General features: G+C 49.5%; 1 protein-coding gene across 5 annotated transcripts in view; it reads right to left on the bottom strand.

Moving 5' to 3' along the window:
- HIVEP3 (HIVEP zinc finger 3) overlaps positions 1-18,282 on the bottom strand; it is a 288,536-nt gene that overhangs the window by 235,500 nt on the left and 34,754 nt on the right. The window lies entirely within an intron of this gene.

Genomic DNA, 18,282 nt, shown 5'->3' with positions numbered 1-18,282 from the left:
CTCTGGGAGGACAGGTGAGGTTACTGGGGCCCCGTTGGAGAGGGTTGCTCTGCTGGGCTAACAGAGCTGTCTGGACAAGCTGACGGCAGCCTGATCCTTTACTGCAGATCCCTGTGTTTTCTTAGGATTCCTGCTATTATCCAGAGTAGCACAGAGGTGTTTTCACAGGGTAAGGAAAGCACATGATTAAAAGAAGAAAGTCTCTGATCTTCTCTGAGCAGAGAGTTTGGCATTGCTTGCTCTTGCTCAGCGTTCAGCGTGGCTTTGAGCGAGCGGTCTGGTAAGGCACTACAGATTTGGGAGACTGAAAGATGTTAATATCATCTGGAAACAAATTCAGCTGCTCCAGATGTAGACAGCTTCATGAGGAAGGGGGCCAGTTGTACTCACAGTGCAGAATAGCACAACTGCAGTGCCAGCCATGGCTTGGGCTGTCCTTCCATGCACCGCACGGAGCACTCGGACTACACCTCACGCGTGCAATGGGCATGATCCCAAGATGCAGAGGATGGAGGGAGGATGGAAGCAGGCTTTTCTGCAGGCTGCAAGTCTTCACCAAGCAACTACAACAACAAAAAGGATCAGAACTGGGGAGTCTAGATGAGAGCTGATTACAAGGTGCTCTACACGGACACCTGCAGCACCAGGTCCATAGCTCCCTGACCAGGAAAAAGACAAAGCAAATGGCAGAGGGTATTTAAAACACAGGTACTTCCCTTTTCTGAGGTCTTTCAGGAAACAAGATACAAACTGAAATTCAAGCACAGGAGATTCCTCAGAAGAAAACAGCAGGGGCCTCGAGAGCCCTCGACGCAGCAGCAGCCCGGGAGGGCAGGTCTGGGGCAGCCTCAGGGCTGAACGCCTGCAGCAGGGACACCCTTTGCTTTCACCAGCCGAGTTTTCCAGTGGCCAGCAGGCACAAGATGGAAAAGCCAATGCTATGAGAGATGCTGTCTCACAGCCGTGGCTGTAAGGAGGGGTAGAGCGGGCTCGTCCTGTGCCGCGGGTGTACGGAGAGCAGGGCTGGAAGGGCACCTGGGCAGGCACAGCCTCAGCAGATGCTGCAGGCAAGGAGAAGCCGGTTCCCATGCAGAGGGAGAAGTGCTCATCGCTGACATGGAGGATGTGCAACCGCACCAGGACAAGCTCCCCATGCCTCAGCAGATTGCACACCCCGTTAAAGCCAGTAATCGCAAACAGATCTGGCTCCTCGTTACGATGTGTAAGCTAAGGGTCACCCCACAGCAGTGTGCAGTTCCCGAGGAGTTACCCTGACATAGCAGGGCAGGATTTGTGCCGTGCCCGGGGCAGGGCCGCTCGTGCAGCTGCTGCTCAGGCAAGGAGGGGACGCTGCCAACTGAGAGCAAGGGACAGAAGGGAGAAAGAAAAAAAAAAAAAAGCAGCAGTGAGCCATAGTGATCCAACAGCAATTCTGGGGAAAAGACACCTGAACCCAGCAAGCCTCGAGGGGAATTCTTGCCCGCATGGGCAGGCATGTCCCGGTACCCCTCTCCAAGGCTCCCGAGCCAAGACAAACACGTGCTGTGACAGTCACACCTGCCTGCTCCCCCGGAGCAGCTCCGAGCGATGCTGTGTGCATTTCAACGTAACCCAGGCTCGCTCAGCTCCTGCCCTGGTGCTTCCAAAAACGCGGGGCCCTGCGGCAGATTGCCCGTCAGGGAGTCGGCAGCCTCTTGAAGCCGGTTATTTCCATTAATTGTGGCTGTTCTACTCGGCCCCTTTTCCAGCAGGCCCTCCTAGCACCTCCTTTTTGGTGCCCTCCCACCCACAGAGCCCCCCAGGTTCTCACTCACGCTCTGGGTCCCCTGAACACCCACAGGGTTATGGGGTTGCTGAGCACCCTCCCTCATCCTCTCATTTCCAGCCCAGCTGCTTGACCTCACCTACCCCCTGAAGAAACTTTTGTTTCACCCTTATCCCCATGCACATCTACCTGCCCCCGTATCAACCATTTCATCGCTCGACGGCCGAAAGTTGTTCAACTAAAATCAAAACCAAACCCAGCCAATACCTCCAGAGACCCACAGAGACCTCCAGGTAGGTTTTGTCTGCTTTATGAGCTTTCTGTCTTGAATCAAGGTTGGTAGCAAGTCCTATCTATGATTTTAAAGATAGCAAAGCTTCTGCAATGACTCAACCGCCCCTTTTTCAGGCGAGAAAACCTGAGCATCCGCACACCGCTCCTCACGTCTACACCCTGCGAACCGGGGCTCCAGCCACAGCAGGCAGTGTGAGTGACCACAAAACCCCACAAACACCCGAAAAGCAAGCCCTGCTGCTCTCCTGCCCAGCCGCTGCTCGGAGGCTCTGCAGATGGGATGTGCAGGAATGCAGCCTCCGAGCTGCACCAGCGCAGCAGCCACATGAAGGAGTCGCTTCTCCTCCTCCTCTCTGTTTTTCTGCAAAACTGAATAAGGTTTCTTTCAAGGGCAATCTGATCAACTGAGACTGAAACTCCAGCATCAGGCAGGTTTCAAGGTCTGCGTGCCAGACATGGGCTGGCTCTGGGGCAAGGAAACCAAAAGCAAGAGAAATTCTGAGCTGTTCAGCAATAACTTTTTTTTTTTTTCCTATTAACTCTTCCCAGTCAGGACTTTCTGCAGGAAAGGAGCCACATGCATCCAGGCAGTCCCAGCCCGGGCAGCTGGGGAGACCTCTGCCTGCTGCAGGACAGACCCACGGCCAAGAGCACGCCAAAGGCAGCGCTGCTGCAGCGCCCTTCGCAGGCACAGAGCCACGCACCGGGCTCCCTGAAGCAGAGCAGGAGGGGCAAGAAGGAAGGAGAGGGAGGGAAACCCCAAAAGCCCAACTGCCCCCAAACAACCCCACACTAAAATTTAATAAAAGGTAGGAGCCTGAGTGCAGCGTCTCTTTATGACGGGTGGGCAACTGCATTTCTGTCCTGTGGCTTTCTGTTTTTGCAGGCGCATTCCAGCACAAAAGCAGAGGCAACACGCGCCACTGAGCAGCAGAGTTTATTTTAAGGGATGTAACATTTTCCTGAGAGGATGCTCTATTTGCATCTGCTGCAGGAAACAGTAACACAGGCAGGTGTGTTTCCACCTAGGCCAGAGACAACACAGAATGCACAATGCAAAGCAAACGGTTTTGTCTTGCAAATCTCTGCCCAGTGCGCTAAAGAAAAAAAAAAAAAAGAAAAAAAAAAAAGAAAAAGAGGGAGGGAGAGGGGCTTTCCCCAGGGCCTGTTTTCTAGCTTATTAGTCCTGCAGATGCTCGAGACCTACTTTGCCAGGAAGGAGCTCCATGCCCACCGGCAGGAGCAGGCAGTCGCAGTCTGCAGGCGTAACCGCTGCCCCGCATTTGCATGTGGGCAGAGCGCCTAATTGCTGCCCTGCGCGCTGTACCTGGCAGGCAGCGTGCGCTCCTTCCAGAAGCACACTTCAGCAACAAGCTTTTGCTGAGGCCTCCTTCAGGAGCGCACGGTGGTGGTAATTTGGACGATGGATCGAGTAATTGTATTTAAGCGAACGTCTCTTTGCATGGTTTGAATGCAGCGTAAGCCGCAACGACTCCTTCAGCACGCCGCGGCAATTTGAGTTTCCCTTGCAACAAGCCGGCTGTGGTTATTTCCTCGGAGCAGCCAGTGCCTCCAGCACAAAAATACAGGGAACTTTCTGGATGTTAAAGAAAGAAACAAAAAAGTTTTACCTCTCTTTTCTTCCAGCCCTGTACTTCGGGAAGAAATAGCATAAAAATATATATGCCACTCTGCTCTGGCAGGTTATTACCTCATTTTGCCAACAGTTTCAATGAGCAAAAGCACGGTGTGATGGGAAATAACACTCATGGACAGCATTAGGTATTTAAAAGAGGGGAAAAAAAAAGCTTTTCTTTTTTCTCTTTCCCTTTTTTTTCTTTTTTTTTTTTAATTAAGTGTAATTACTCCACTGGCAATCAGCGTCACAACAGCAGAAGCCAAGTGCTTAAGATCCCAGGGACACTACAGCGTTTGTAAGAATAAGCAGCAATATTTAGTGTCATATAGGGTGATGTGCCAGAAAGGATGAGAAAGCAAGCATTAACTGCTTGTGGGGTTAGAAGAAAGTTGTCTGGAAATTATGACAGTTTTCTACACCACATTAATATTTTAATAAAAATCTGAATTCAAAGCGTACCTATGGGCACACTAACACAAACCGCTCTGCAGAAGGGCAAAATCTTTTAGTCAGAAGATAGTGGTTTTAGGAAATGAGATTTTTGACTATTCTTTACAAACTTTTCTGGGAAAACCCAAAGGCTTATTGCTATTTCCCTTTTCCTTTCCATAGAGAACTATATTCTTCCACCGAGTTTTTCCCTAAGCATCCAACAAGGTCTTCTTGGCACTTGTTACACTTCCCAGAGGTGCTGCAGCCGCAGTTTGGGACTATGATGCCTCTTGCTTACAAAAATAACACCCCTATTTCAATGCTACATTTTTTTTTTTTACTCTAATCTCTCTTCTATCACTAGAATACCTTACAAATCTCAATGAAAAAACTCTGTTGCTTTGCAACCCTTAAACCTTCCTGCTTTGTTTTTCCCTTCTGCCTCTTGTGGCTCCAGCTTCAGGCTTTATTTTCTGCAGGTGAGGAGTTGCCCATGACCACACGGATGGGCAGCAAAGCCGTGGGTCTGCTCTGGCCTCCAGGCAACACTGCCTGGAAAACCCTACACGAACACAGTCCAGAACAGTACAACTTCCATCTAGTGCTGAAAAATCAAAAATAGACATACTTTCTCTCTGATTCTTCCCAGCTACGTGCTCCAAAGATGGGCAAGCAGGCACCAAAGAGCATCTCCAAAAACCCCTTTCTGCTGCCCATGCTCACAGGCACCGAGCACACCCCACTCGCTGCCCCAAAAGAATGAGTTCTCCCTACAGGTGAAGCCGGCTCATAGCAAGGTCACCCATGGGAGAAGAGAGCTTCGTTTACGAGACTTGGCTTAATTGCTGACGCGATGGGAGGGATGCGGGCACCGTGGAGGCGCGTGGGAGGCTGCAGAGGAAAGGGCTGGTGGAGCGCAGCGCTGCATGTGGCTCCATTTGCTTACTGGAAAATTAGAGAGAGTTGTGCAGCTCCCCTGGTGTTGTATTACTGACAATAATGTCACTCTGCCCTGCGTTATGCGGTCAATAATTAAAAGATTACGTGCTTTCCTTAGGGCCGTACCTACAACGACAGAAGCAGGGGAAAGGCAAGCCCTTTCCACTGTACCCAAAGAGTCAGAATTTCATTTTATTTCATGTACATGGAGTTACCCCTACAATAGTTTTCTCTTGCAGAACAGCAGCATTTAATGTCTATTACGGACTAACGGCAGAGAAGGTCAGAGGGACCACAGCAGAGCTGTGAGGACAACTCATGCCCTGCCTCCATGGAAAGGTTACAGGCATCCTTGGGTTAAAAAAACTTGTTGTAAATCAAGGGTGTGAGCTCAGTCCCTGCTGCACAGCCCCTACTGCTGTCCCACTGTTTGGGGGTCTCAGTTGTCCAGCTGTAAAATGGACACAATCCCTCCCATCACATTCCCATGAGAAGGGATGAGGGGTTGAGGGGGTCTCGTATAAGGGACAAAAAGCCTGGAAAAGTAGGGGGAAAGACACGGCACTGCACTCCCGTGACCCCTGCACCACATCTCCTTCAGGGCTGGGATAGCAAAGGGGGACTCCGAGGTGCCACATGTTCTAAAACAGGTAGGACCCAAATGCGCTGTGTTATTTTATTATTATTAAATAATGCCTCTATGCCCTTCACCCCCTTCCTCCTCTTTATTTTTTTTTTAATTTTCTTGGTAACTGAAGTTTTTCCAAATCGCAGCTGAGCGCAGGTAAATCCCTGAGGACCTCCCCGCCAGGCAGATGGCACCGCTGCTCTTCCCCTCCGTGCTCCTAAACACTCAGAGTCTCCCGTGACGTGCCATGGTCCAGCCAGCCAGAGAGCATCAAAAGCATCCTGCAGCGAAAAAAAAAACAGCATCTGCAGGACAGCCCCGATCCTGCAAGGCTCCTGGCCTGAGGTCGACACCAGGACACCAGCTCTAGAAGTGCTGCCCGTTAGTGACAGTGACCTCTCTGTCCCAGTCTTATGTTGCAGCCTAAAGAGGAGAACCGGCCAGCCTCCTGCAGGACCTGAGATGCTCGCTCCCCAGCCGACTCCTTTCCAGGTTAAATGAGCAGGTAACGCTTCCCCCCCCCCCAACATCAAACGCAAATTGAGTGATTTTGCTCTTTGAAGTTATCAGCCATAATCTTCGAGTTTGTCCTTACGTCCAAGCACTTTTAAAAATAATTTATATTAATTGTTCCCACTGCAATTTGGTTCACACCAGACTCCCTGCATAAAAAACTCCACCTAAATTCCTGACATGCCCAAACCTTCCATTTATTCATGCCCACTCGCTCTTGTCTTCATCTCTGGCCCAGTAACACCGGGATTTGTTTAGCTCTGCTCATTCCCCATGGTCCAACACCAGTAAGGCTGGTCCCCTGCTTTCGACCCCGTCTTTGACAGCCTTTCTGCTACACCGACCAAACGTTTGGCTTCAGAAGACGTGGTTAACCAGAAGATGTGCCACGCACCTCCACGAAAGGATTAAAACAAGGTAACAGGCTTTGACACACGCTCATTTTCTCAGAGCTCACATCTGCTGGAGTGGGTACCAGGGTTGTCATCGGGCCCCGCACATCACAGGCTCTGCAGCTCTGTTGCAGCATTAATGAGTTTATTTAGTTTAAAAAAAATATATATATCAAAACCACACCTGTAGTCTGTCACACAGTCAATTGTGGGCATCCCAGAGAATTGGAGGGGTGCAGCAACTCGTGCTGGGACCTGGAGACACGTCACAGGCAGATCCCCGTCCCCACAGGTAACAAGTACTTAGGAGATGGCACCAACCCAACGCCAGGAGGGACTTTTCCAGGGGTGCGACGCACAGCGCCACTGCAGCACTAGCAGGCTTTGCAAAAGAGCTGCGTTTGGAGAGCAAACGGCCCTAGAGCAAAGCTGTCAGCGAGGGCAGGAAGGAAAGGAGGGGCGCACTGCCAGGACGCCTGGGCTGTGGGCACAGGGGCGATGGCAGCCCAGACCTCCCCCTACCTCTGTAGGACACCCTGCTGTGGCTCCTGGCACACAGCATGCAAGTCCCCAGGTTTTACCAGGGAGGAAAAGGAGTTTGGGTTGATAGTGGAAGCGTTCTGCTGCCACGCTCACTGCTCTGCACAGATTTCTGTGGTCAGCAGCCCCGCAGGTGCAAGCCCCAGCTCCGCACCTCGCACGGTGCTTCCGAAGGTGCACATGTGTGCGCTGCTCCGCGCGCCTGTGCATGCACGCGTGGCACTTCGGGGCTTTCTAGGAAGCCTGGAAGAAACCCTGAGCTGCTGACTGCATCCCAAGTGAGCAAGGAGGAGGAATTTCAGCAAGCTGCTGAGAACTGCAAAGGTTCATTAATCCTCAACCCAAACCAACTGACGCTACGAAGCCTCTGCTGCCACAAACGCCACCCGTTTTAGCACCCTATTCACCACTTCACCCCGTTAAATGACACAGCTATTTTCTCTCCCAGCAAGCTTCAAGCTCCCTTCCCTACACACTGCTACACAAATAACACCGCTTATTTCCTCATCGGCAATAACTCACACAGCGCCCAGCCGCTCCGTGCGGGACAGATGCAGCACCCACCCCCGGCAGCTCTTCCCACCGCGCTGCAACCTGCAGGATGCCAACACTGGCCCTGAATCAGAAAAAACATCGGGGATGATGATTAAATACCATATTCTCCGGGATGGCAATTAAATGCACGCTTACAGGCAGGCACATGCTTAAACGCTGTCCTGGATGGCGATGCTTTCCGAAATCAGGGCCCTTTCCAAGGAAGATGCAGTTGCTGGGTGAATCAACACCGACTTGTTTGTGCTGCTGCAGTTTGAGCGCAGGAGCAAACCGGGGAGAGCTGGAGAACCAGGGACAGCTCGGCCTCCACCAGGCAGCTGGGCTCTCTGCTAGGACCCCACGTAGCCCAAATTACTCTCGGCATCCCATGAGGCCAGCACAGAAGTGAACAACGCTTGTGCCAAACCCAGTCCACCTGCATTCATTCCCACTTTTGGGGTCCCACATTGCAGGGCGATGGCCCCAAAGCAAAGCAGGGGACACGGAGGCTGCCAGGTGCGCTGGGGTGGCACACAGCAACCGGGGGTGTTTCCAGGAAATGGTCACAGCCGCTTCACCACAGTTTATATTAAATCAATTTAATTCTTGCTTTAGCCAGAATTAGCAGTTATTCCCCACTCCGGCTGTGAATGACAGCGGAGCAGCAAGCAGTTTATTTCTGTTTTCTCACCAGGAGGCGATGATAGGAAAGGTGCAAGCCCCGGGTGTCCTGCAGCATCCTGCAGAGCTCCCTGCCCTGCATCCACCCACACCCCAGGCTTGTTACACGCAGGGGGGGCTCTCTGCAGCTAGGGGGGGTGCCTGCCCCAGTAACTGGGAGAGGGGCTGGGAAACATCCAGGGGAGAAGAGGAGATCTCTCTTGTTTTTCTTTCAGCAAACAGCTTTAGGAGCTGCTCTCTCATGTTGCTGTGAACGGCAGAGAACATGGGACGGGCAGCTTAGAGCAAGAGGCTGCCCTAGGAGTAGCTGCTCTGGCTGCTTTGCTTTGAGCCTCCAGGCAGAGGTAAGCAGAGCTGAGAGCACTCAGGAGCTTGCAGCAAAGCAAGAGGGTTTTGTTGTATTTTTGTTTGTTTATTTTTAAAGGTAAAAGTGTCTAAGCTAGGTAAAAAACAGTCCCTGCTCCAAGCTGTCACGGACAAGGAATCCACGTGGCTTCATGCTTTTTCCACCGGCTCCAGAACCAGCCCTTGCTCCTGCCCAAGCAGGAGAAAACCCAACAGCAACCAGCTCGCCCCATTTCACCCAGCCAGACACAGGCACTGAGGCCATGGGTGCAAAGATCCACAACACTGCCGTAAGCCTACAGAAGCAAACACAGTCCCCATCAACAGGTTATAGATGGGGGGAAAAAAAAAAAAAAGAAAAAAAAAATTAGATTTAAAAGGCTGCTCTGCTCTCCACCCTGATTCGGCAGCGGTTTACCCAGCTGCAGCCTGTTTACATTTCTAGCGAACTTCATCCTGAGCAACTTGGGCCAGATATTCTAAGAGAGGAAAGGAACTTTATTTATCATGTACTAGAGAGCAGCACCCCAGCGTGAGCTGCTCGAGCCAGGCTTGGAGTGAGATCTCCAGCACTGCGCAACCCCCAGGAATTTCTGTAGGCATTTAATGGTGTTTTCTTTTCTTTTTTTGGTAACTTACTTTAAAAAATAGGCGTTCTGTAAAATCCCAGAGTTTTCCATTAGATATTCTCATAGATACTGGGGTAGCAGTCAGGCTTCTTGCTTTAAGTATGAATGATACCATCCACAAGAGAATCCGGAGCTTGGCAAGTTGAAAGAAAAAGCAGTTCACCTTCAAGCAAGCACTCACCAACTATTTCTATGAATAATAAATATATTAATTTATTATGTGAATAAAATGCAGGAGACCAGAACTTATTAGCAGCCGCACTGTGAATAACCTGCTAGCAATCTAACACTTGAGCCTGAAAGAAACAGCCATATCTAAAATTGAAACTGAAACTTTTTCTTAGTTTTCTAAAGCTTTTTATGAGTTAAAGCAGTTATAATACCTGTAAGTCCTAAAACACTGCCTCAGTGTCAGATCTGCATGCGTCTGCTTTAATTATACGGAGCAGAGATCAAAAATCAGATAATGCACATGGCAGAGCTCTTCAGGACAAGGCATGGACGTGCCAGGTTTGCTCCAGGTTAGTCTTTTCTATGAGCTGCCCTGTTTTCATCTCTAATTTACTTGGGTCTGTTCCAATCCTACCACCCTATACAGTGAGAACAGAGCTTTAGGTTAATGCTACCTTGCATGCATCGTCACGAAAACCCACACGGTTTAATGCAAACTTTGCCACGGTGCCCACGATAAAGATAAATTTCACTGAATGGCCAAAGCATCGAGGGTGCAAGTGGGATTTGAGCAACGTGCCAGCTCAAAGTGCTGAAATGAGCAGAAACTGCTCTGGTGTGCAGGCTGCAACCTCCCATCCGAGCGCGCAGCACGGGAGAAGTGCGTCAGCTCCTTCTCTTGGTTAAGGAGCCCGAGCAGAAAATTTCACCGACGATATCCTCCTCTGTCTCTAGTACTATTATTTTCATATCTTCTAGAAAAATAATTCCTGGCGATGCTGCTGCTTCATCTTTTGATTGGAGCAGAAAGGCTTCAGTGCCATTGTGCTCCAAGGGGAAGCAAACAACTCGGCCTTTCAGGGCTGGCTGGCGTGGGAGTGAAACTCCACCTCATTTAAATTATGAAAAACAAAAGCAAGAGCCCCCAGCTCTGAGCCTGAATTACTTATAATTTCCCCTTGCAAAGTGAAGGAAGTATTAGATCCTACATTAACACCATGAGGATGCTGTACTACAAAGCCCGCAATAATTAGAGAATGTCCAAACTAACAGAAGTCGCAGTCTGGACTCATTCCTCCACTTACGTACATTTTTAAAGGGGTTTAATTAAGCTACCACATCTTAAGATGGGATTTTCAAAGCTACATAAGCAAGTCATAAGAATCCAGGCTGCAAAGGGCAATTCAGGCCACCATGATTCTTTGAAAATCCTTAATTGGTGTAATAGAATTTACTTTTCTCCTGCAAATTAGATGTATATTTAGCCAAAATAACCTGGAACAGCATACAGAAATTACCAATGATCATAACCTGAGCGCAGAGTTAAGGTTACAGAGTCAGGATTTACTTATGTTCACTTGTCAACTCTTCACATACCCAAAACGTAGACATCACAAGACAGAAAATCCAAGCGTCTTCCAGAGCCGTGGTTAGGCAGAGTCGCCGAAGGATGACCAACATACCCATGAAATCAAATCAAATAAACAACCAAATCTGAGACTGGCCAAATTCTTTCACTAAAGCTTTAGATCTGTTTAAGGTATTTAAAATAATCTAAGTCTTTCTATTGGCACAAGCTGTTTAAAACGATCTAAGGCTTTAGATTGGTTTAAGCTGCTTATGTGGCTTTAAGGTTTTAGAAAGGTTTAGACTGCTAAAAACATTCCCCAAAAACAAGTGGGGTTATTTGCTGGAGCTAGTCATACCACTTCATGGGTCTGGTACAAATACAGAAATATACACACAGGAATAAAATTTTGTTTGCAACACTCCAAGTCAAAGTCAGTCGGTGCTAAGTCTACAAATACTGAGTTCACAGAAGATTTCTGTTGGCATAAGTTCAGGTTCTGGGAGCAGCACACCCTAGTTAAAGCACCGAGACCTCCGTCATCTTTAGGAAAAAAACGTTCCGTAGGAAATTTCATGAAACTTAAGGCAACAATTCCTCCCTGTTAAGAAAAAGCAAAGAACGTGACAGCATGTAAACCCTATAAACTCAGCTGGCCTCTCCCTCTTTCCAATACTCTGATTCCCACCTCTGTATCAACGTTAGTGTCCCTTGCCACACTTTTCTTAGGATTACAACCACTGCAGGTCTGTTTGGGGGTATGAAATCCAAGGTGCCCATGGGGTGCTCAATGACAAGACCCCATTTGCCACGCAGGTCCTTACCTCGAGCAATCCCTCTGGACTGCAGTGGGTGCTGGAACCCGTGCAGCCAGCCGAGCTCTTCCAGGAGGCCAGGATAGATCCCACTCTCCTCTCCTGGGTCTTTGCAAATGGACTCAGAACAACCCTAAAGCCCCCCAGCCTCTGAGATCAGGAGCCCAGAGCAGAGCCCCAGCTCCTGGAGCTCAGCCGCACGGACGGAGTCACCGCCTGTCCCCCGGGGAGCTTCAATTTCCTTCCCGAAACACTGCCTGGAAAATCAGGGCAATGCTCCTGCTTGAGGGCACACCTTTCATAAACAGTTGCAAAGCCAGACCTGGTCTCCTTCAGCCACTCAGATGTTATCTTTTCAATTTTCAGTTTCCCTTTCTGCCCCGCAGAGGGGACATTCCCATCCCTCTGTACCATCTAGATGCACAAAACGCAGTCACATTGGGACAAAGAGCCTTTTTTTTTTTTTTTAAAGCCACTTGAGCACAGGCACTGTGGTACACAGCCACCCTCTGCTCTCATTTACACAAACATAAAGGCAGAGCATCTGGCCATGTGTCAAAAGTCTTTAATTACATGATCAAGCTTATCTTAGATATCTATTTATTGAAAGTTGTAAATAACACAAGATTGCGTTCTCTCTGATAAACACCGCTCACACAAAGGGAAGTTAAGATTACTTATTCAACCTAATACTTATTTATTCCTTTTTTTTTTTGATTGCTTAACTTTGCAACCTTCATGCAATATCAGTGCGAGTATCCTCCCCACGTGCCCCCTTTGCCGATCACTGTTGAGTACCGGGTTCATTTTATGGTTATTCAGCCAAGCAGAACTAAATATGATTTTTCATAATCAAGTTATTCATCCCAATATGCATTTTTGATTTGGGACTACACTACTTTGGACCCCAAGCAGCTTTTGCAATGGCAAACTCTGAGCAAAAATGACTAAGAAACATATAAATGCTGACAAAAATAGCAACAGAAACCTATCCTACAGCTTCCTTAGGCAGCCGTCTGTCTGAGGACCATCCTGTGATTTGCAAAATCTTCACAAGCAATAGCACCACACCAGGAGACAGTGCTGGGAGGTGCAAGGCAGCACCAGAACCAATGAGCAGATTTACCCAGGAGGGAAATCACCCCATAGTCCCCCGATATTTCAATGGCAAGAGGAACATAGGTCCTGACAGCTGCAGGTACAAAAATCAGAACCTTCGCTTAGCTTTTATCATAACTTGTCTCATTCCTGTATTCATTAATAAGCTATATTTCTTGAAAATTAAGTGTTTGGGGGATTTAGCTACCTTCCTGGTATTCCCCATGCAAGTTTGTTTTGCAGAACACTTTCTAGGTCTGCTGCTATTTACATTACCAGCGTTTGGGAGCATCAGTCCCCCCCAGTTGACAAAGCTGTTCACACTGGAGCATGGAAATACAAACGGTACCAGTAAGAGGTGAAGCGAGGACAGAGCTTTTCTCTGCATTACCCCCATGTACACAGCCCATCCCTGCAAAATAAACTTTTTGCACAATTCATGGAAGGGCATCTCCTTTGTTTTTGTAACCTACTCTGTACTACAAAGCACCCTGGAATCTCCAAGATCAGGATCCCACAAAGGGACCGGGATCTGGACACAGACAGCAAGAGCCTCAGCCCTTCCCTAAGGGGCCATAACATGAAGACAGACATTATCCCATTTACTGGTGCAAGACAAAGGTACAGAAAGAAAGAAGAGTGGCTGGAAGTCATGCCAGGGGGCTCACACCAGGACTACTAATACTAACCCTAGCTCTGACCCAGCCACCCATACCCCTGACCTTTGCATTTTCCCAGTATCCATCCCCAAACAGCTCTACCCTCACACAGGTGGGGCAGCTCCCCAGGCAGCATCAAAATGTTTTTGCTTTGCAGCGTGATGCATTTCTGTAAAAACCCAAATTGCTTGCCTTAATCTGCCTGTAGTGCAGGGAAACCACAAGGGAGTTGGGGAAACATCAGCACAAGCATCCCCATCGCTGGCGGCAGCGCTCGGCCCCTGGGGAGGGCACACGCATGTGTCTGGCTTTGTGGACGTGCAAGGGCAAAGAGGAGGAAGAACTTCATACAGCATGCAAACGAGGAGCACAGCTCACAACGGGACTTTTGCTTCCATGCCGCTTCAGTGCCATGGCTTCACAAGGAAACAAAAAATCCCATTAATTCTTATTGCGCAGCATAACAGGGTAAACACCTTTTCTGCCCCTACTGGAAAGCATGCCCTCACTCACATAACCGAAGTACATATCCAGCACTCCTAAAAGCAACTCACTCGTTACAAACACAACAACTTCCATTTGTGACCCTATTTATCTATCTAAGGTCTGCCAGCAGTGCCCCTGTGCACCCTGCGAGCCACACACCCCATCCACCTTCCTTCTGCTCGCTGCCAGATCTGGCCCCAGAGCAGTTTTCACTCACCCCCTGCAGCGGGTGCTCTTGCTGCCCTTCTCGTGGCACCACACCGCCTCTCGTTTGAGGCAGGAAGCCACCCTAAATATTTTCCTTCATCCTTCCAGGCGCGCACAGCACCTCTCCTGCCTTTGCTAGGCAGCACGCTTTTTTCCACCGTATATCATTACTGCCTGACGAGTTCAAGTTATAACCAAGTGCAACTATCAGAAGTTGCCCACGCTTACTGGAGACGTCCCAGCCGTGCCGGGTCGCACGCTGTATTCATTTCTAGCAAATGCAGAAAAGAGTTTTCTGGAGAAACCTGGCTTTTGTACAGCCATTAAAAACAAAACAGCCTGTTTGGCTCGATAATTTTCTCTCCCCCATAAAAATTCACTACGATGCCAGGACCAAAAATAAATTAATAAATCCAGGTGAAAATATGAGTTATAAGCAACCAAAACCAGGGTGTCAGCATGGGAACCCCCCTGCAGCATTCAGGACTGCGATCCTGTCTGTGACAGCCAACACGGAATCAGGCAGAGTCCCCAAGGAGAGCAATGAGGGCTAACAAGTGTGGTTTGGGCAACTAAATCTTATGGGCAAATGGGAACTGGCTTGTGAGGATTGCACATGGCTTGGAAATGGAGGGTGTAGGACAGGGCTCTGTCCTTCCACACATGAGCATTTATTTAGAAGACCACAGGAGCTCCAACCACACCTCCTTACCAGTTTTTCCTCTGCTTATTTCAAACCTTCTGGACCTTTTGATTTCAAATTCATCATTCAGCAGGAATGCCCACCGGGGTATATAAAATATGCTTCAACTCAAAAGGCACCTAAAAAATGGGGGGGGGGGGGGAGTTAAAAGTTTTGTTTACAGCGGAGGTGTGTTTTGAAGGACTCTGAGATCATCCCTGACATCATTACAAGCAGCGCTCGCCTTTCTTGTTCGCACTTTAACAGAATGATAAATCCTGCGGTGACTTATTTTCAGCAGATTACTCGTTACATCAGGCTTTACTCACTCCTTTTTACTGGCAGCCCCCAAACGGGGGCCATGAGTCAGCAGCAGCCCTGGGCCCTTCCTCCAGGGATGTGGGAGATGGTCCAGCCACCCGCGGTTGTCCCCCCAGCCAGATTTTATTGACCAAGCTCCTTTAGAAGATGCCCGTGCATCCCACATCAAGAGCTGCCAGAATGCCGCGATGGCACATGGGAGGGGAAGCGAGCAAGGGGCAGTCTCTCCGTCACGTTTTTGTCCCAGCTGTAAAACATCTGGGGCGTTTGAGAGGGTGCTCGACGCATCCAAAGTCCCGCGGGATTCCCACACGGGAGCCCTGGGGCGGCAGGGCTGTGGGATCATCCAGCTGCAGGGTGAGTGAGGCTCATCCGCCAGGACCATTAGGGTCGGGGTCATTAGGGCGTCCTGGGCCACAGCGACACATCCAGCCCCAGCAGGAGCCGTCCCAGCAGCTCTTTCTGGGGCTCCCCCTCCCTCTGCTCTCAGGGGACACCAGCAGCGTCCCACGTCCCCTGGCTACGAGGGCTTTCACACGCGGCTCGCTGAGCCCCCGAGGTGGCCACACCACACGCAGTTATTCAAGATTTTGGTAACAGCAACTGGTCGCCGCATTCACCTCCCAACAGCCCAGACCCCACCGCAACCCCAGGAGCCAGGGCTGCTCCTGCTGCTCGCAGCATCATCTGCGCAAACCACATCTAACCACGTGGAGTGTCTGTACAGCAAGAGACATGTTCCCCCCCCACCCCCCCGTGCATTTTCCTCTGGCACCAGTGCCTGCCCAGCAAACACTCATCTAAAAAAACAAAAGCGAGCGAGCGCTGCTGTCTGCAGTTGGAGCTTAGAGTCACAACTTATTACTTGTATTTTCAATCTGCCAGGGACCCACGCTGAGATCTTGGCCAAATGACTCCCCGCTCCCCCCCCCTCCCCATTTCCCACACAGCAGAGAAAGTAAGACACAGAAAGGTTAAATGGGAACAAAAAAAGGCCACGCTGCTTTTTTCCCCCCCCACCTCAGTTCACCACTGAGATCAGAGTTGAGCAAATCCATGACTTACATAGCTGGTACATTTCCGTTCTTGAAAGAAAAGTCTCCAAGCTTTTTAAAGAACTAAAAGCGATCGGGGCTATGAATTGTGCCACCCCTTTTGCGGCAAGACCAGTAATATAGCTAAACACGGATAAGCACCAACCCACCCTCAACCTGATGATCCTCAGATAATGATGTGCACCTTTAAGCCATCAAGCAAATCAGCGTGCTGGGATGTACAGTTCCTTGGTGCATCCATCCTAACCAGCATCATACGTCTGCCTCAGCTGAGCCAGCTGCAGATATTTAACTTTACATGGAGAAAGGAGATTTCTTTTAGCCACAAACAAGCCTAGTGTGGTTTGCGCTCCTACCAGCGCAAGGCAGAGGGGCTCTCTCCCAACTGGTCCAACTGAAAATGCTGGGTTTAGGTCAGCATTGGGTTACTGCTCTCCTGGCACGGGTACCTTCCTCACCAGTTCCATGTCGTGAACAGAGATCAGTGAGATTTTTGGTAATTGCTGAGCCAGCCCAGGGCCGGTTGGAAATCCAGAACTAAAGTGTACCCAAGGAGCCCTCGAGGGGTCCGTGAAGCCCACCCACAGCTGTCGACTTTCCCAGCAATATCCCCATCGCACAACTCGACTGAACAGGCCAGCCACGTTTTCCAGAAATGAACCAAGACGCTGGAGAACCCATTTGAAAGCCACAGCCTTCCACGTCATGTACATTTACAGAAGTTTTACAACTATTTCCAGCAAAATAATTAACAGCTTCCTTTGTGAGCACGATACTAGCGGGTGACCGGGGCTCCTCGGGGAGTGACAGTCTCTGCCCTTGAGTTTCACTTCCCCTTTTTGGGAGGTGATGAAAGAATACAAGGCGGATTGACGCAGGGCCACCAGCTCCCACCGGTCCCAAGGTACTACAGAGACTCCCTAAAAGAGCAGCTCCACGTGGTGCTCAGCTGCAGCCAGATCTGCAGAGGAGCACGCTGCCTCTTTGCAGCAGGAGACAAAATTCGCTGTGTCCTGCTAACACTGCTGGGAGGGAGGGTTGGGCAATGCAACGCACGAAGGCTTTTTGTGGCCCCAGAGCAGGAGCTGGTGCCCAACACCACGATGAGGCAATGTTTGGAGATGATTAAGTAGGAAAGAAGCCACCTCCCCTTCCTCCCCCTCCTGAGCCCCCTGCCTGTTTGGGCTTTTTCTCAGGAGCCTTCTCATCCAAACCATTTCCCACCAGCGCTGATGACCACTGCCAACCTCAGCAAGCTCAGGGCTGGAGACCAGCAGCGGTCTCCTGCATGGCACCACCCCGCAGAAAACCCACAAAGCAAGCAGGCCAGCCAAGGGGAAGAAATAAAGACCCACCCCCCTGTGTTTCATTGCAGCTGGGAGGAATTGCATCCACTTGATTAGAAACAAATCTCCAAAAAGAAGAAAAAAAAACTAGCGCAGCATTGGGTTCGTTGGTACAGCACCAAAACTGGCAAGAGATGAGCATCGCTGGCTCGGCACGAGGGAGCATGAGATCTGAGGGATTAAATACCTGCTTCCCTCTCACTGGATTTGCCATTTCTGGATGCCCGGGAGGATGAGGCAGGGAGGGAGATGCTCACAGCGGGGCATCAGACAAGACCTCAGGGACAGGGACCTTTCTGCCACCTCTGCCTGTCCTCGTGAGCAGATACAGCCAAAAACCAGGCTTAGAGGAGTATTTCCTTACCACTGGGTCAAAAGCATATTTTAATCATATTTAAAATCATATTCTTCTGCCTGCACCCCACATCAAACTCAAATTAAAAATATTTGCCTTTAGAAGAAGGGAGGAGGGGGAGAGCAGACTGCATATTCAGGTTTGATTACTTTATATCTGTCAGGTTAAATATTCACAAGTTCTCTTTCTAGGAAGCCTCAAGGGGTTGTTTATATAAAATAAGTATTTTATTTCATGTGCTGCCCACTCTCAGTTTGCACAATTAATCAGGGGTAAACTTTTTGCAGACCCTTTCCTTAACAGCCAAGCAAAAAAAAAAAAAAACCAACAACAAAAAACTGCAAATAATCTTGCACACAGACATAATAGAAATACCTTGCTCACAAACACACTTAAATACACCGAGAT

This window comes from Cygnus olor, chromosome 23 (assembly GCF_009769625.2).
Source record: "Cygnus olor isolate bCygOlo1 chromosome 23, bCygOlo1.pri.v2, whole genome shotgun sequence".
Taxonomy (NCBI): Eukaryota; Metazoa; Chordata; class Aves; order Anseriformes; family Anatidae; genus Cygnus; species Cygnus olor.
This window is presented reverse-complemented; position numbering and strand designations above follow the sequence as displayed.